The sequence below is a fragment of the Hyla sarda genome, chromosome 3, assembly GCF_029499605.1.
Source record: "Hyla sarda isolate aHylSar1 chromosome 3, aHylSar1.hap1, whole genome shotgun sequence".
NCBI classification, from domain to species: domain Eukaryota; kingdom Metazoa; phylum Chordata; class Amphibia; order Anura; family Hylidae; genus Hyla; species Hyla sarda.
In genome coordinates this window covers 334968568-334989302 of record NC_079191.1, presented here as the reverse complement: position 1 = coordinate 334989302, position 20735 = coordinate 334968568, and the positions used below count along the sequence as shown (strand labels likewise).

Below are 20735 nucleotides of genomic sequence, written 5' to 3'. Positions count from 1 at the left end.
GAAATATAAAGAGTTATGGATTTTAGAAGGCAAGGAGGAAAAAATGAAAACGCAAAAATAAAATTGGCCTGGTCCTTAAAGGGAGAAAATGGGCTTGGTCATTAAGGGGTTAAAGGGATACTCCTGTGGAAAACTTTTTTTTTTTTAATCAACTGATGCCAGAAAGTTGAACAGATTTGTAAGTTACTCCTATAAAAAAAAAAATCTTAACTTCAGTACTTATTAGTGGCTCTATACTACAAAGGAAATTCTTATGTTTGCTATGGGGATTTTCTCCTGCTCTGGACAGTTCCTAACATGGACAGAGGTGTCAACAGAGAGCACTGTGGTCGTGACAGAAAAGAAATCCAAAAAGAAAAGAATTTCCTCTTAATATACAACTGCTAATAAGTACTTGAAGGATTAGGATTTTTTAGTACCCCTTTAAGATTGGTTCTATCAGTTGGGTTTAAATTGTGTTTTAACAGTACATTGAAGCGATATGTTGACAACAAGTCAAAAAGGTATGCTGACATACTGTCATTGGGTCCATTGAGTTAATAGCCCATTCCTCGTCTCTATGTTATTTTTCATGACTCTTGAAAGTTCAGCAAATCACTCTTTTGGGTCCTGCAACATAGATGTATACATGAGGCAAATGGACCAAATGTAGTCACTAGTTGACTAAGTTCTGTTCATAAAAAGCCCATTGCTAGGATGCTGCGGTATACGACATCATACCATTTTGACCAGTTACTGATGTATCCCTCCAGTGCACTGGTAAAACATAATGTGAACCCAGTATTAGCCCATTTTCAGGTTTCTTCCCACATAGCTCAGTAAATAGGGGTATACAGTCCATTTTGCTAGTATATGACAGGCAGTATTTGTAAAATGTACTGCACTTCTATACCGCTATATATTAGTCATACAATTACCAAATAATACCACTATACAAGGAACAAATATTACCATACATTTTATATACTTTCTGTTGCCTAAGGCAAAAAGTGAAGAAGCATTTCCCCCTTTCCTCCATGGGACATGCAGACTGTCAATGTGTCAATGGAGAAAATATCCAAATTCGAAATATATTCCATACAAGTGAATAGGACTTAAATTCTGCTCACTTGCTCTAGAAAAAAAGTGATAAAATGTTGCTGCACATCTGGGATTCCTCACAACTAAGTCCTTCTTTATTAACTCAATAAACACAAACCTAACTCCGCTCCCCCATCAGTCCTTCTTTAGAAAGTCCAGATCTCTGGTCAGGTCTCTGCACTGAACATCCGGCCAGAACAGTCAGAAAAATCAGATATCCTTTACTGACATTTACTAACACTGCATGCTGCGGATACAATGTATGGTTCCCTGGGAATGCATTCCAGTAGGCTTAGATACACTAGCAGCCTACACTAAAATGTACTAGTGTTGAACAAAATAAACACTATTTTACACATGACTGGCTTATATACAGTATTCCCACAAGAAATAACTTAACTGCGCTAGTGTTATAATGTGAAGCATTATGTATTTATGTGTACAACATGACAGGTATGGATACACTAGTATTACATTGTGATAGACTTAGATAGACTGTTGTAAGTTATAATTTGCTCGGATACACTAACATCACACAGGAAAGCAATCTGACCTAAAGAAAAGTTTTTATTAATTAACCCCTTGGCGACACAGACACATGATGGACCTGGTCTGTCATGGTTTCGCAAAGGGTGTATGGAGCTGGCCCCTGACTCGAGCCTGCTCCATATTGGGTGTATTGGGCGTCCCTCAACTGATTCTTGTAGCTTGGGGTCACCTCTAATAGCCAGCATGCGGCGTTTGCTGCAGGCGGCTAGTAACTCTTTAGATCATCGGTATAAATGTTGACAGCGGCGTCTAAAGGGACCTTTAATCTGTCCCTAGTAGTCTAGTGGAGTGGAGCTGGAGGGCTTACCTTTCCTTCTGTCCTGGTCCCAGCTCTGAATTTCATAGAGCCTGACATAGCACACAAATGAATGTAGTTCTATGGAACTACAGTACATTGATTTGTATGAGGAATTGAATTATTCCTCCTAAAAGTCCCCTAAGGGACCAATAAAGTGTTAAAAAAATAAAATAAAAGTTTAAAAAAACACCCATTAACCCCTTCCATATTAAAAATTCGAATCACCCCCCTTTTCCCATTTTCCATATAAAAAAACATGCGTCTCACTCAGTCTTCTCCTCTTCCTCTCTCCAGGCTTACTGATGCCACTCAACACTCTTGATTTAAGGAGCGGTCATGTGACTCATCTTCCAGGTCCTTCAGCCTTTTCCTGCACACTTATGACTTAGGAATTATTGTTCGTAATGGCTATGTGGTGTTTATGCAGTGATTTGTGTCAAACACAATACAAAAATGCTATGTACAATAATTCCTAAGTTCTAAAGGAAATCTGTCATCAGTGTCACATGCACTAACCTGTCGGTACAGACAGGTAGTGCAGGTGACACTGATGACAACCATACTTACCTGGTCCCATTCCGCGCTCCGGTTCTCCCGCTATCTTCCTCTATTGTTTTCGTTCTGGGCCAACTTGGAGAATGGGCAGAGTTTCCTGACGTCTTCACTGCTGCTTCTCTGCTGGGTCCAGTAGCGGTGGCATCAGGAAAGCTCCAAGTCGGCTCAGGAACGAAAATAACAGAGGAAGATAGCAGGAGAACCGGAGCACGGAAAAGGACTTGGTAAGTATGGTTGTCATCAGTGTCACCTGCACTACCTGTCTGTACTGACAGGTTAGTGCAGGTGACACTGATGACAGGTTTCCTTTAAATGTGTGCAGGACTATGGAGCTGTAGGCTTAATTGCCACCACCTGTAGTCCTAGCAGAGTGCCACCTGAGGCAAGAACTTCAACCTGCCTCATGAACGAAGTAGCCCTGAGACGGAGGATGACAAAATTATGTAGAAAGAGAGATGTATAGACAGATAGATAGATAGAGCCTATATAATATTTATCATTTAATTTAATTTATCAAGTTAATTTCTGCCATAAACAATAACATGATTAGAACAATTTCTTAAACCAACAAACTCATACACAAGCAGAATGGGCTCATTTTCTTTGATCTGAAGGCATCATTGACAAAATGCCAGCCACTTGTCATAACATATCATAGCAAAGGATTACTATACTAAAGCTGACAAGTAATTAAAACCCCAAAAAATCTTGTCCCGGACTGAAAACTCATGTCAGCGGGATGTCTCTTTAATTCCGTGAGACTTAAAAATCAGTTAACAATTACGGCAAAAAATTTACCAGTGATCTCAAAATTACATAATTTACGGTACATACAGTACAATAGGCTTGAAAGTGAAATATGTTTGGTTAGAAACGTCTATATTAATGTAGGATTTGGTTTATTCATTTTTTGGAAGGACAGTAATTTGAATTATATTTATTTAATTTGTGCACTCCAATGTCTCTCTATTATAGTCTACTATACTGTTAAACACTGCAAACTGTAAATTCCTTGATAAGTATGCTTTATATTTGTATACTTTGAAAGCAGGTTTCTATATATCTAAACATAAGTAGCAATAAACATGACCACCAGTGAGAACAAGCAGTGAGGACAAGCCAGGCTCTGTACACTGAGGACAAGCAGGGCTCTGTGCACTGCGGACAAGCAGGGCTCTGTATACTGAGGACAAGCAGGGCTCTGTACACTGAGGATAAGCATGGCTCTTTGCACTGAGGACAAGCAGGGCTCTGTACACTGAGGAAAAGCAGGGCTCTGTACACTGAGGACAAGCAGGGCTCTTTACACTGAGGACAAGCAGGGCTCTGTGCACTGAGGACAAGCAGGGCTCTGTACACTGAGGACAAGCAGGGCTCTGTGCACTGAGGACAAGCAGGGCTCTGTAAACTAAGGATAAGCAGGGCTGTGTGCACTGAGAACAAGCAGGGCTCTGTACACTGAGGACAAGCAGAGCTCTGTGCACTAAGGACAAGCAGGACTCTGTACATTGAGGACAAGCAGGACTCTGTACACTGAGGACAAGCAGGGCTCTGTGCAGTGAGGACAAGCAGGGCTCTGTGCACTGAGGACAAGCAGGGCTCTGTACACTGAGGACGAGCAGGGCTCTGTGCACTGAGGACAAGCAGGGCTCTGTGCAGTGAGGACAAGCAGGGCTCTGTGAAATGAAGACAAGCAGGGCTCTGTGCAGTGAAGACAAGCAGAGCTCTGTGCACTGAGGACAAGCAGGGCTCTGTGCAGTGAGGACAAGTAGGGCTCTGTAGACTGAGGACAAGCAGGACTCTGCGCACTGAGGACAAGCAGGGCTCTGTAGACTGAGGACAAGAAGGGCTCTGTGCACTGAGGACAAGCAGGGCCCTGTACACTGAGGACAGGCAGGGCTGTGTGCAGTGAGGACAAGCAGGGCTCTGTACACTGAGGACAAGCAGGGCTCTGTGCACTGAGGACAAGCAGGGCTCTGTGCACTGAGAACAAGCAGGGCTCTGTGCACTAAGGTCAAGCAGGACTCTGTAGACTGAGGACAAGCAGGGCTCTGTGCACTGAGGACAAGCAGGGCTCTGTGCACTGAGGACAAGCAGGGTTCTGTGCACTGAGGACAAGCAGGGCTCTGTGCACTGAGGACAAGCAGGGCCCTGTGCACTGAGGACAAGCAGGGCCCTGTACACTGAGGACAAGCAGGGCTCTGTACACTGAGGACAAGCAGGGCTCTGTACACTGAGGACAAGCAGGGCTCTGTACACTGAGGACAAGCAGGGCTCTGTACACTGAGGACAAGCAGGGCTCTGTACACTGAGGACAAGCAGGGCTCTGTACACTGAGGACAAGCAGGGCTCTGTACACTGAGAACAAGCAGGGCTCTGTACACTGAGGACAAGTAGGGCTCTGTACACTGAGGACAAGCAGGGCTCTGTACACTTAGGACAAGCAGGGCTCTGTGCAGTGAGGACAAGCAGGGCTATGTGCAGTGAGACTCTGACATGCTCTCGGCTCAGAGACACACAGGCCATAGCTGCAGGGACACCATGTTTCAGCCAAAAATATACAAATTTGTATCGATGTATAATACAAATATACATATCATGTTATTTTTTAAATTTCATAAAAATGCACATGACAGGTAGTGAGGCACAGTGCACTACTGCATTTTATTCTTCTTAGACATTGATGTAATCTTGGGATATGGAGCTCGCTCTGTGAATGTGACTATTACAAAGAGTTCCTTTAGATTCTAACTCCAGGAAGACTGCTGCCATCTGGCTTGGGCTGCAGAAGAAAAATGCTAATCAGCAAAATTCACAGAACGTTTCCCACCCGGAGCCTGAAGAGTTCTCAAACAAGCACTCAAATGTTCATGAAAGATTACTCTCCAATTATAACACCTAAAGACAAAATTCTCTAGAAAATGTAAATTCTGTGTCCAGTTGCTGACAGCGTCTTCACTGAAGTATGAAGGCTCAGCATACACAACATGACAGATTTACAATGCCCAATTATTGAAGCTTCCATGAGGTGTATCCATATTATTTTATACTTAGGGATATAGCCTTAGTACTGGAAACTATTAGGGACATTTATCAACGGATTTAGTCAGGTTTTCTTTACTATAATTGTCGCAAAATTGTCGCAACTGCGACTACGCGATTTTTCGTGCGACATTTTGACTGGAAAGCGAGAAAAGCAAGTTTTCCAAAAATGAACTACGTAGTAATAATTTTAAAATGGACTACGGGTAGTCAGGTATTTATTAACTGTGACAGTCGCAACTGCGCAAAAAAAAGTCGCAACAGGGTTAAAAATTGACTAAATTTACTCCAGCTCAAACATGGAGCAGAAAAAGCTACTACCAAAGTAAAAAAGGAAAAATTGCTTACGTGAAAGAAAATTATCAACAGGATGAAACCAGTTGATAAATAAGTCACACATAAGCAAAAACAAAGTAAGGAAAAAATTACTAAAAAAAAGAATACATAAGCAAACATTGATAAATGTCCCTCTATATACTTTAGCAATATCATCTTTTCAACAAGACAGATCTTCAAATGTCTGTCATACTTGAAGCTGCAAAACAATAGGCAATGCAGGTCAGGGCCACTAATTGTCAGGGCCACTTTCTCAGTGAAGAACATTAGTACATGTACAGTACCTGACCTCTACCTATTAGTTAACCCCTTAAGGACCAGGCCCATTTTGGCCTTTACGACCAGAGCGTTTTTTTGCACATCTGACCACTGTCACTTTAAGCATTAATAACTCTGGGATGCTTTTACCTTTCATTCTGATTCCGAGATTGTTTTTTCGCGACATATTCTACTTTATGTAAGTGGTAAAGTTTTGTCAATACTTGCATAATTTCTTGGTGAAAAATTTCAACATTTTATGAAAAAATTGAAAGTTTAGCATTTTTTTTTTTACTTTGAAGCGCTCTGCTTATAAAGGAAAATGAATATTCCAAATAAATTATATATTGATTCACATATACAATATGTCTTATTTATGTTTGCATCATAAAATTGACATGTTTTTACTTTTGGAAGACATCAGAGGGCTTCAAAGTTCAGCAGCAATTTTCCAATTTTTCACAACATTTTCAAAATCTGAATTTTTCAGGGACCAGTTCTGTTTTGAAGTGGATTTGAAGGACCTTCATATTAGAAATACCCCATAAATTACCCCGTTATAAAAAATGCACCCCTCAAAGTATTCAAAATGACATTTGGTAAGTGTGTTAACCCTTTAGGTGTTTCACGGAAATAGCAGCAAAGTGAAGGAGAAAATTCAAAATCTTCATTTTTTATTATTGTTCTTGTAGACCCAGTTTTTGAATTTTCACAAGGGGTAAAAGGAGAGATACCTTCCTAAAATTTGTAACCCAAATTCTCTCGAGTAAGGAAATACCTCATATGTGTATGTCAAGTGTTCGACGGGCATAGTAGAGGGCTCAGAAGGGAAGGAGCAACAATGTGATTTTGGAGAGTGAGTTTTTCTGAAATGGTTTTAGGGGGGCATGTCCCATTTAGGAAGCCCCTATGGTGCCAGAACAGCAAAAAAAAACAAAAAAACACATGGCATACCATTTTGGAAACCACACCCCTCAAGGCATGTTACAAGGGGTCCAGTGAGCCTTAACACCCCACCGGTGTTTGACGACTTTTTATTAAAGTCCAAAGTGTAAATGAAAAAAAAAATTCCACTAAAGTGCAGTTTTTTCCAAAATTTACAAGTTTTACATTCCCTACAAGAAAATTCCCTCCAAAATGTGTAACCACATTACTTCTGAGTATGGAAATACCCCATGTTAGGACATAAAATGCTCTGTGGGCAAACTACAATGCTCAGAAGAGAAGGAGTCACAATTGGCTTTTGGAAAGCATATTTTGCTGGAATGGTTTTTGGGGTGCATGTCACATTTAGGAAGCCCCTATGGTGCCAGAACAGCAAAAAAACAAAACAAAAAAACACATCGCATACTATTTTGGAAACTACATCCCCCAAGGAACGTAAGAAGCGGTACAGGGAGCCTCAACACCTCACACGTGTTTGACAACTTTTTGTTAAAGTTGGATATGTAAATGAAAAAAAAAAATGTTCACTAAAATGCTGTTTTTTCCCCAAATTTTACATTTTTACAAGGGGTAATAGGAGACAATTACCCCCAAAATTTTTAACCACATTTCTTCTGAGTATGGAAATACCCCATGTGTGGACGTCAAGTGCTCTGCTGGCGCACTACAATGCTCAGAAGAGGAGGAGCGCCATTGAGCTTTTGGAAAAATAATTTGTTTGGAATAGAAGTCAGGGGCCATGTGCATTTACAAAGCCCCCATGGAGCAAGAACAGTGGACCCCATTTTGGAAACTACACCCCTCACAGAATTTAATAAGGGGTGCAGTGAGTATTTACACCCCACTGGCATTTGACAGATCTTTGGAACAGTGGGCTGTGCAAATTAAAAATTACATTTTTCATTTTCGAGGTCCACTGTTCCAAAAATCTGCCGGACACCTGAGGGGCGTAAATGGTCACTGTATCCCTTATTACATTACATGAGGGGTGTAGTTTCCAAAATGGGGTCACATGTGGGGGGGTCCATTGTTCTGGCACTATGGGGGCTTTGTAAACACACGTGGCCTTCAATTCCGGACAGATTTTCTCTCCAAAATCCCAATGGTGCTCCTTCTCTTCTGAGCATTGTAGTGCACCCGCAGAGCACTTTACATCCACATATGGGGTATTTTCTTACTCAGAAGAAATGGGGTTACAAATTTTGGGGGGCTTTTTTCCTATTTTCCCTTGTGAAAATGAAAAATTTTACCAGCATTTTAGTAAAACATTTTTTCTTCATTTTCCCATCCAACTTTAATGAAAATTCGTCAAACACCTCACTATACCCCTTGTTACGTTCCGTGAGGGGTGCAGTTTCCAAAATGGGGTCACATGTGGGTATTTATTTTTTTGCGTTTATGTCAGAACCTCTGTAAAATCAGCCACTCCTGTGCAAATCACCAATTTAGGCCTCAAATGTACATAGTGCGCTCTCACTCCTGAGCCTTGTTGTGCATTTTACACCCACATATGGGGTATTTTTGTACTCAGGAGAAATTGTGTTACACATTTTGGGGGTCTTTACAGTGGGCAACTCCAGTATGTTAGTGTAAAAAATTTAATTTTCTTACACTAACAGGCTGGTGTAGCCCCCAACTTTTCCTTTTCATATGGGGTAAAAGGAGAAAAAGCCCCCCAAAATTGGAAGTGCAATGTCTCCCGAGTACGGAAATACCCCATATGTGGCCCTAAACTTTTTCCTTGAAATACGACAGGGCTCTGAAGTGAGAGAGCGCCATGCACATTTGAGGACTAAATTAGGGATTGCATAGGGGTGGACATAGGGGTATTCTACACCAGTGATTCCCAAACAGGGTGCCTCCAGCTGTTGCTAAACTCCCAACATGCCTGGACAGTCAGTGGCTGTCCGGAAATGCTAGGAGTTGTTGTTTTACAACAGCTGGAGGCTCCGATTTGGAAACACTGCCGTACAATACTTTTTATTTATTTATTGGGGGGACAGTGTAAGGGGGTATATATGTAGTGTTTTACCCTTTATTATAAGTTAGTGTAGTGTAGTGTTTTTAGGGTACATTCACATGGGCGGAGGTTTACAGTGAGTTTCCCTCTAGGTGTTTGCGCTGCGGCGAAGAATTTGCCGCAGCTCATACTTGAAGCAGGAAACTCACTGTAAACCTGCCAATGTGAATGTACCCTGTACATTCACATGGGGGGGGGGGGGGGCAAACCTCCAGCTGTTTCAAAACTACAACTCCCAGCATGTACTGACAGACCGTGCATGCTGGGAGCTGTACTTTTGCAACAGCTGGAGGCACACTGGTTGGAAAACCTTCAGTTAGGTTCTGTTACCTAACTCAGTATTTTCCAACCTGTGTGTCTCCACCTGTTGCAAAACTACAACTCCCAGCATGTACTGATTGCAAAAGGGCATGCTGGAAGATGTAGTTATGCACCAGCTGGAGGTACGCAACTACAACTCCCAGCATGCAGAGACAGCTGTTTGCTGTTTGGGCATGCTGGGATTTGCAGTTTTGCAACAGCTGGAGGCACACTGGTTGGAATAGCAGATCGGGCCGGGGGGAGGTTAACTTTTGGTTTCCCTGTTCTGCCCACCCACAGTAGGCTGGGCAGAACGGGGGACCGGCGCCGAAGGTCCACTTATAGAGATGAGCAAACTTACAGTAAATTTGATTCGTCACGAACTTCTCGGCTCGGCAGTTGATGACTTTTCCTGCATAAATTAGTTCAGCCTTCAGGTGTTCCGGTGGGCTGGAAAAGGTGGATACAGTCCTAGGAAAGAGTCTCCTAGGACTGTATCCACCTTTTCCAGCCCACCGGAGCATCGGAAAGCTGAACTAATTTATGCAAGAAAAGTTATTAACTGCCGAGCCGAGAAGTTTGTGACAAATCGAATTTACTGTAAGTTCGCTCATCTCTATCCACTTACCCATTGGCGGCGGCGACGATCGGTGGCAGTGAAGACGGCGATCCGGCTCCCTGGATCCAATACAGTGGTCTCTCAACTGTAGCCCTCCAGATGTTGCAAAACTACATTTCCCAGCATGCCCAGACAGCTGTTTGCTGTTTGGGCATGCTGGAATTTGTAGTTTTGCAACAGCTAGAGGGCTACAGTTTAGAGACCACTGCACAGTGATCTCCAAACTGTGGCGCTCCAGATGTTGCAAAGCTACAAATCCCAGTATGCCCAGACAGCAAACTACTGTGTGGGTATGCTGGGAGTTGTAGTTTTGCAAGATCTAGAGGGCCACAGTTTAGAGACTACTGCACAGTGATCTCCAAACTGTAGCCCTCCAGCTGTTGCAAAACTACAAATTCCAGCATGCCCAAACAGCAAACAGCTGTCTGGGCATGCTGGGAATTGTAGTATTGTAACATCTGGAGGGCTACAGTTGAGAAACCACTGTATAGGATCAAGGGAGCCGCATCGCCGTCATCACTGCCGCCGATCGTCGCCGCCGCCAATGGGTAAGTGGACCTTCGGCGCCGATTCCCGTCGGTTTCCCCATTCTGCCCAGCCTACTGTGGGTGGGCAGAACGGGGAAACCGAAAGTTTACCTCCCCCGCCCCCGATCTGCTATTGGTCGTTGCTTCTCAGTGCAGAGAAGCACTTCCTGTGTTTGGTCTCTTGCCAGGCCAGGAGGAGACCAAACTCACTGTATTTATTGCGGCAGGGAACACAACAACAGAATTTTACATTTACATTTTAAACATATTTCTGTTGATAATTTTAAAAGCAAGTGAATGGGAAAGTGTCTGCTAATTACACAAGAGACACATGGGGGAATTTATCATTGGTTTTACCCCGGTTTTGTGGTGTACATTTGTCTCACAGTTTGTCTGAGATGCTGTTTTGAGACTTTTCATTGCGACTTTTGCTTTAGAAGGTGGTCAGGTAATCATGAAATGCGACTTTTCAGTTTGTTGCATATTTTGTCGCAACTGCGCTCAGTTAGGTGCAAATCTACACCAGCCCTGACTTGGCTTACAAAACTGACTGTTGACAGCAATATTAAAAAGTCACACATTTTGTCACACGGGATAAAAAGTCGCACAAAAAGTCGCAGAGGAATCACCATACAAAGTGGAGTACTGAAGTAAGAAATGTGATCAGCACCAGATTTATCACTTGCCCTGCACCGTGTAGTACATTTGGTGCAGGTATACAGTTTCCTCCAAATGAATTAATGGGGTAAAAAGACGTTCACCTACACCACTCTTGATGAATAACCCCTACTATATTAAAAGTTTTATTTGGTGAAAGGTACTCTTTAACTAAATGCTTGAACACAGCTTCAAATGAGTCCGCATTTTTTTTAACATTAACATGCTCTATGTCTAAGTGGCCGTCACAATATATTGCATACAATATGTAAATATGCGAACACATTTTTTTACAAATGAAATATGCTGAAAAATACACTGCGTGGACATAGCCTTAGAGTCAGTTCACATGTCCTTATCTTTGCTGCAGATTTGCTGCAGAGTTTGCTGCCTTGACTTGACAAAAAAATAAGGACATGTCAACTGACCCTTAGGGTAAGGTCCCATGTGCCGTATTTTACTGTATATTTGGCTGCTTCATATTTTCCTACCCATTGAAGTCAATGGGTAGCATAATAAGCAGCTGATTTTACTACCCATTGAAGGAAAATATGCAGCAGCAAAATATGGCGCATGTGAGCCAACCCTAAGGCTAGGTTTCCACACAGGATTTTTTCTGGCGTTTTTTTTTAAAACTGACACTGCAGTGTTTGAGCCAAAACCAGAAGTGGATCCAGTAGGAAAGAGAAGTACGATTCCTTCTTTTATATTTTCCATTCGTTTTGAATACATTTCTGGCTTTGCCTCAAAAACTGCAGTGTCAGTTTCCCAAAAAAAAAAAAAAAATTAAACTGAATGAAAATAGTAGTAGACATTTTTGGATATATGACCTCAATTGTTCACGTTCACCCCTAAGAAATGAAATCCATATAACTAGAGCCAGATATCTGGAAAGGAGGAGTCCGCTTGGCTGTCTAGTGGTATCACAAAAGAAATACTGTGCTGGGTCAAATTGAAGTATATGGATCTGTGTGTGAACTGGCGGCAATATGCCCGATGGAACCCTCCTCATCTAAAACATCCCTATGTCCTAATAAAGATATATGAGATTATAAAACATACAGTACAGTTTATATTCTTTGGCTTGATTTGTTTTAAAAACAAGACAAAACAGATTTTTAAAAATTAAAAATACATCTTGAATAGTTACCGTAGGAAATCTGCAGCCTTCACCACGCTGTTGACATTTTTCATATCATAGTGTTTGCTATGGTTTATCAAAAATGCAAACAGAGCAAAGTTTAGGCAGGCATCAGGCAACAGGAGGAAGCGGCCTCAGGCTATTTTAAATCTTAGTGTATGGTTTGGTGGTTTACATCCTGAAAAGAGTAATCCCTACTAAACGTCATACAGGCGGTATTGCTGTATGTTTATATTGAAGATACCACCATAAATGCCTTTGATCTTGAAGGTTGTAGCATATGTAACAGCTCTCCCATTTGTACAATTCATTATAATTTACTAGCCTATGTTGCTTGCAATAAACATTGATACAGTTGTGATGGGACTATAGCCACATTTAAGTCTTAAACAAACCTGACAGTCCAGACATAGATTTGATGGAATTCACTATGTTATATTATGTTATTATATTAGAGCCAGTCCATCAGGTCAGCACCATTGTTTTTTTTTTAAGTTTTTAAAATACTAGATTTTTGCTGATCTCCCTAAGGCTGGGCTCACACCACGTTTTTGCAATACAGTTCCTGTATCAGGTTTTTGATAAAAAAAAACGGATTCCTCAAAACCTGACTAAATTGTATCAAAACGTGTGTACAAATTTTTATCTGTATATGGTTGAAAGCCGTATACGGTTTGAAAAATTATGTCAGGTTGCATCCGTTTTTTAAGAAAAAAAAGTATACGTTTTTAACTTTTCATTCCATTATGAATAAAGTTTCACTTGTTTGATTGAAATTCAGAGAAAAAAACTGTGCAAAGTCAAAAACCACATGGTGAAAACCGTATGGAACCGTACGCACATACAGTTCTGTACGGTTCCCATTGACTCCCATGTAAAAAAAAAAAAAAAACATATACGATTTAATACGGTTTCTTACCTGGACCAAAAAGAAAAAGTAAAAAAACGTATGGTTTGAAAAACAGAGACAACCGTATACATTATGGTGCATACGGTTTTGAAAGATAAGTCTATGGACACGGTTTTCTGTACGGTTGCAGACTTTTTTAAATGAAACCGTATGCCGAAACCGTATAGTAAAATCGTGGTGTGAACCCACCCTAACCCCCCTCTAGCATTATAAATAAATAGCAAATAATCCAAATATTTTGGTTTAGGCAGATTTACAATACAATACTTTTTGTTTATTGAAAATCTTGCACTAAAATCAGTTTTTTATTTTGTTTCACTATAGCACCTCCAGGATCACACAATGATGCCACGGTTTAGCAGTTCATTGTCTCCCTGGTGTAAGAGTGTAAAGTGTGATGTTTATAGAAGACACAATATTTTGGACAATACTTAAATCGGAACATATAACGATGGATCAGATTAAACAAGTTTTGGTAGGTTACATAAGGCTAGGCATATTCTACTGTTCATAAAACTCTGTGTTCAAGGGGAACCTGTCACCTGTTTCGTGCTCCTGAAAACACAGTCACATGAAACAGGTGCAGTTAGTGGTGTCACAGAACAATATGATTTACTTTGAAACTCTTGGAAGATTCAGACATATAGTTTAAAGGAAAATGGTCATCCTGTTCACCCACACTAAACCCAATACACTGGGCTATACAGGTGGATGAACAGGAGGGGTCAATGAGTTAAATACGTACCTGTAGTCCGGAGCTGTGTCCCTCTGAAGATCCTCCTCTTTCCCTGCTGAATTGCACACAGGAGGCGGGCCCGGCGGGTGAATCTGAATATTCATTGGCTCTGGTCATGTGAGCGCTCAGAAGACGCAAGTGCCCACATGACCAGCATATTTGTGTATAGCTTTCAAGGTAAATCATGCTGTTCAGTAACCCCACTCACTGCACCTGATACAAGCTGTCCATGGTTCGCACAGCATAAAACAGGTCACAGGTTCCCTTTAAATAACAATACGCTTTGTTAGAAATGTTCTTGGTTCTGATTAAAGCATTGACAAATTTTCAACATTTCTCAAATTCAATAGATTTCCCATAGTTAGATTTTTAAAGCATATGTCCATTCATATATTTGTACCTTGTGATCCGATCTCCCCTAAGATGTCTTTTCTCCAAACGAAATAACCTTTCTTGTTACCTAATCCACCCATTCCCTTGGTCGCCCTACTCTACACCTGCTCCAGTTTAGTCATGTTCTTCATATATACAGGTACTCAAAATCGGACTCCATGTGTGGTCTTACATTATGATGCATTCATGTACTGAAAAGCATTTCTGACAATGACTTTCAATACAATTAAGGAAACTGTATACCAAAGTATTGAAAGTATCAGGATAAAGAATCCCCCACTCACCACCTGAAGCAGTCTGTATATCTTTGCTATCTCAGTGGAGTCTGCTCGGATGCATCCATGGACAATCTGGGGCGCTCAGAGGTGACAGCCATTTTATACATAAGGACGTACTTCTTCTGGCCTCTTTACATACAAAACATCTGTTGCCTCTCAACACCCTGGATTGTCCATGGATGCCTCCGAGCCAACTTCACTGACATAGCGGAGATATACAGACTACCTCAGGTAGTGAGTGCAGGATCGTTCACCATGATTCTTTTAGTGTATGCATATAAAGAACTGGGCATCTCCACAGAAGCACAATGTGGGATTTACCCGCCATCACAATTATTTGCTAACTGGCAGTGGTTTATGTGTTGTGCTTCCCCTTATATTTTATACTGGATTATCTATACCAAATACTGTATACTGGCCAAATACTGGCCAAAAATATGTCAAACCCTTTGGATCTTTTCTTGGTAATAAATGTCTATGAGCACATGTGGAGAGTTAAAGGACATTTGCAGCAAAAGACAACTTATGCCCTATCCACAGGATAAGAAATAAGTGTCTTATCGCGGGGGGTCCGATTACTGGGACCCCACATGATCTCCTGCATGGGGCCCGTGCATTGCTGCTCTATGTGAGCGGCTAATGCGCGTAGCATCGACCTCTCTGAGGTCGACGTTACACCCCCTCCATGTCCCCTCCCCATACAGTTCTATGGGAGAGGTGGGGAGGCACGAACGCTGCCTCCCCGTCTTTCCCATAGAGATACATGGAGGAGGTTAGTCGGCCACAACGTCACGCTGCGGCCCGAATGCCTCCTGCACAGGAGAGCCGTGGCAGAGGCCGTGGCCCCATGCAGGAGATTGTGGGGGGTCCCAGCGGTCGGACCCCCTGCGATCAGACACTTATCCCCTATCCTGTGGATAGAGGATAAGTTGTCTTTTGCTGCAGATGTCCTTCAACTGTTTTTTTCGACTGTTTTTTTGACACACCAGAAACCAGCGCACGGTGATATCTGGCTGGCATTTTCCTATAAACACCTCCTGCCCTGTGCTGAGCCTCTGCAGAGTGGAGCTCTCTTCTGTAGCCGAGGAGCTCAGCACAGAGTAGAAGGCGTTGCTATGAAGAAGCTGGCCGAAAGTCACCGTATATGGGGGGGTGGGGTGGGGTGGGGCTTGGAAACGTTTCCTGTTCACCAAGCTGTTCTCACTTATATACAAAGAAGAACAGGGACTGAAGAGAAAAAGAAGTACTGAGTGGGGACAAGTATGTATCATTGTCATCAGTGTCACCTGCACTACATGCCTGTACCAACAGGTAAGTATGGATGATACTTTATACTTCCATTTAAAATGTACCCTGCCAGTGCACAGGCACGCTGATTAATGTAAAGACGTACACCTCAACATAAAGCCTGGCTAATCTCAGGCTGCCCGTGCACCCTCACTGAACTCAATGCTGGGAGCTGGCATACATTTCAGTTAACATTTTTGCCTGTTTGGCATGTCCAGGATGTTACGCCCTTTCACACTCCGCTCTCTGCCCATTCGGCGAGCACAGCGTCAAACGTTTGCATTTGCACAAAAATTATTATATAAGCCAGCAGGATCATTAAAAAAAAAATATTTAGATTCATGGAGAAGCCCTTTATTTACCTGTTATTTGTATAGCTGCAATGTGTTCTACAACAATGTACAAAGAAAGCAATTATAATTCTTTTATTTACTAAAACTGAAAAATTTACAAACAATCTATCAATCTATCTAAAGATCTATATATTGATCATCCATCTATCTTCTATCTATCTAGCAACTTTTTGCAGTTTACGCCAGGCACAGGAATGAAATATCCCCCCCAAAGTAGATACATTGTGAGCATTTGCTGGTATATATGCTTAAAGTAAAGTAATACTCAATGTCTAAAGTGCATCCAACAGATGGAAAATTTAACCATTGATACCTGTACCTCAATAAACAATGAAGAAAAGCGCAGCCAAGCATCTGAGCTGAAAGCTTTGTCAATTCCAGAACATCAGATCCACAAACAAATGGCTACGTTTACTGAGAAAATGTCCATCTTGATACAGAATTATGTTGCATTATGTGTCTACCAGTGAAGTATAATCCTTTAGTTTTTGCACATATTGACAAAGCTCTCAGCTACGGAGTCCCTTCGTGTTTTTCCAAGCTGTCTACTTCAAACTGTTTGCTCAAGGCATTTGCTTCATGTCCATGCTAGTTCGGCACTTCTCACATTTTCAAGATCTTTCATAAATCTAATCTGGTGGTGGAATGATGAGCAGCTGTGATAGATTCATTATTTCCTACTGCAGCATTCTCAACCCAGGGAGAAAAGTGCATGAAATATGCCCTGTCAAGAGCCACAGAGTTTATCTAACATCTGGAGGGCTGAACAAGCAATATATATATATAACAATTCAAATTTACGGTATTACTGTTATTAAAGGTTATACAGATATTTGAATATTTGTAAACAGGGGATCAGGCTGGCATAAGAAAAAAAAGAAACTTGTGTCACTGATCCCCTACCACAGTGGTTCCAATACTCACTAGATCCCTGTTGATCTCCACCTCACCACACAGAAGAAACCTATTCAGCCATTTATTGACCATAGTAGGGACCTGCTTTTAGCTGGTGATGGACTGAGCAAGCACTTGCTTGTATAGAGAATGGACCAGGAGTTGGTAATCAGTGGGTGAGATCCGGTGAGTGTCATAATAGAAGAAGGGCTCAAGCAGGTGAGTCCTGTGGCTCCATGGTTAGTACTATTGCCTAGGGGGTCCTAGGTTCAAATCCCACCAAGGGCAACATCTGTCATGATTTTGTATGTTCTTCTTGTGTTTGTCGGTTTCCTCCCAAACTCTAAATAACATACTGATAGGTGAATTTAGATTGTTAGTGCCAATGGAGACAGGGACCAGTGCTGCAGAATGTGTATGTGCTATATAAATAAAGCACATTATAAAACAATGTACAAAGAATGCTTTTATAATTCTTTTATTTACTAAAACATTTACAAATAATCTGTCTATCTATATATAATCCATTTATCTTATATCTATCTATCCTCTATCTATCTATCTATCCTATATCTAGCTATTATTTATTTATCTTGTATCTATCTATCATTTATCTTCCTATCTATTTTTCTTACATCTATCTATCTATCTAGCTATCTATCTATCTATCATCTATCTTCCCATCTATTTATCTTATATCTATCTCATATATATCTATCTGTCTTCCTATTTATTTATCTATCTATTTACCTATATACCTTCCATGTATCTATCAATCTATTTAGCTATCATCTATGCATCAGTCTATCTATCATATATCTATCTATTTATCTTATATCTATCTATTATCTATTTATCTATCAATCTATCTTCCTATCTATCTATCATCTATGTATCTATCTTTCGTTCTATCTATCTATTTACCTATATATCATCTATGCATCTACCTATCTATCTACCTATCTACCTATCTATCTATCTATCTATCTATCTACCTACCTATCTCATATCTATCTACCTATCCATCTATCCTATATCTATCTATCTATCTATCTTCCTATCTATTTATCTTCTGTCAATCTATCTATCCATCATATATCTATCTATCTATCTATCTATCTTCTATCTATCTATTATCTATCTATCTATCTATCTAATATCTATCTATCTATCCTATATCTATCTATCCTATATCTATCTGTCTATCTATCGGGGTGAGTCAGCTGAACCGTAGCTTTTTTGTAACACTTGTTTTTTATGGAATAAACTCACCTTTTGCACTTTGTGGATTGTGTGCTACAGTAATATCCTTTTGCTATCTATTTACCTACATATCATCTATGCATCTACCTATCTATCTATTACTGTGTCTATCTATCTCATAGGTATCTATCTATCTATCTATCTATCTATCTATCTCATATGTATGTATCTATCTATCTCTTATCTATCTATCTATCTATCTATCTATCTATCTATCTAGCTATCATACTGGATCATAGGATACATGACAAAAGCTGAGTGATAAAAAGTTCCTCACAATGTTCAAAATTCTGCTACATAACAAGATATCACAAAATAACTGTACATTAAAGGGATTTCCAGGTATTACATAATTACAGAGCCCATATCCTATGCCAAGGTAATGTACCTTGTGCAGTGTTTTCCAAACAGTGTGCCTCCAGCTGCTGCAAAACTACAACTACCAGCATGCCCAGACAGCCGAAGGCATGCTGGGAGTTGTAGTTTTGCAACAGCTATAGACACTGTTTGGAATACACTGACCTAGTAGTTTAATACTGTCCCCAAAGACCTATCTCAGGAACCATAGCTGCAGGTGGCTGTGACCATTTCTATACTTTAGTTCTATGAACAATAGGTAGGATCTCATCTGTCATTCATGGATGTAAACAAACATTATAGCCCCCCACCACCGGACAACCCCCCCCCCCCACACACACACACACACACAATTCAAGGATCACATCAACAAAAATATTATAATAGTCGGTTAAGCCTTATACAGAGAGCGAAAAGCAATCCTATAAGACAAATGTGAAAAACCCCAGTAAAATAATTAAATTGTAGATTTTTTTGTTACGAACCAGTATACCAGCCCCGTCATAACAAGAATAATGCAAAATAAAAAAAGCTTTGGCGGATCACAAGAGTCTGCTTACTGGACGAATAAAGAAGGATGAAATGAGATTAGGGAATAACTAGTCGCAGGGAATGTCAGTTCCCACAGCACAGTTCACAGAAGACTACAGAATCATTCAACAAATCTCTATCACATACAAATAAATGGCAAAGAAATTCATAAATACATGGCCAAATTTTGAATGGAAAAAGGAGTCTTTGAAAACTTTTCTTTAAACATATTCACCCGGATGGTCTAAATCCAGGTGTTCTCTGCTTGTAGCTGTACCTAGCAGGTCAAATGTCTTACCTTTAAAAGTCATAAAATGCAATAAACCTGCAGATTTTTCACCCTATCCTGCGAAACTCGATTTACTTCCAATGAGTCCAATAGATGATAGTATTGCGGCTATTCCATCAATGTAAGCAGGTCCCAGATCTTCTTGTATCCTTACAACTTAGTGATATATGTCCATTGATCTGTCCCCACAGTGAAAGGCACACTGCACTGACACACTCGCAGCTCCTCACTTTGATCGAATTGCTGAATAAGGCAGTCCTCTTTCAAATTTCCACTCCCTCCCTCCCACTTTCCCCCCTCTCCCTTGTCCAGGATTTCTTTATAAGCTCTGACAACAGTGCCCTGGGTATACTACTTTAGTAAATATTGAATGCATGACAAATAAAGACACAGCCAGGCAAGGGAGGTAGAATTCTGACAAAGGGCAAAGTCAACCGATGGAGACAAGAATAAACCTTAGTTGTATATTTTAGATACGATTGTTAAATAATCTTGACATCTATCTAGAACTTGGGTTGGGAGATTAAAACTGCAGAGGTGTGCACGCTACTGTAATGGTTTATCAGAAAGAGAGTTTAGTGAGGCAAGAAACTTTTTTTTTCCCCCAGAAGACACCGCTCTTGGGCTGCATCATCAGAATGGCCCACCGGAAAACCAAAGGATCCTCAGGTGGGCATTGGCACCAAACAGTGCCTCGTCAAGAAGTCTTGACATTTATATGCTGCTGCTCTCTGCATCTTCACAGTTACTCTCAGGTTATGTTCACATGGTGGAATTTCCCTTCGGGATTCTGCCAGAAATTCTGCCGGAATTTCCATTATGTTCAATGGGATTTCGCGGTCCCATTCAGATAGCCAAATTTCCGTAGCGGAAATTCAGCAAAAATATAAGTTCAGTCTTATAATTTTGCAGAATTGAAGGTGGCATCCCATTGAACTCAATGGTGCTTGAATTTCAGAAGCATTCTGTGCTTAGGGAACACAGAATTCCGCTGAAATTCCTGCAGAATACTGCAATTCCGTTCAACAAACTTTGCTAAATGGAATTTTTATGGAAATTGCCTAGTGAACATAGCCTCACAATGGCTGTTGCTGTGGCGCTGGGGCCTTACAGACAA

General features: G+C 40.9%; 1 protein-coding gene across 1 annotated transcript in view; it reads right to left on the bottom strand.

The window, feature by feature from the left end:
• The window catches only part of VIT (vitrin), a 163867-nt gene extending 144036 nt beyond the window's left edge, over positions 1–19831 (bottom strand). Inside the window, exon 1 of the mRNA XM_056567358.1 lies at positions 19628–19831. The gene's annotated coding sequence lies outside the window, so the exon portion shown is untranslated. The remainder of the gene's footprint in view (positions 1–19627) is intronic.
• Between the last annotated feature and the right edge of the window lie 904 nt (positions 19832–20735).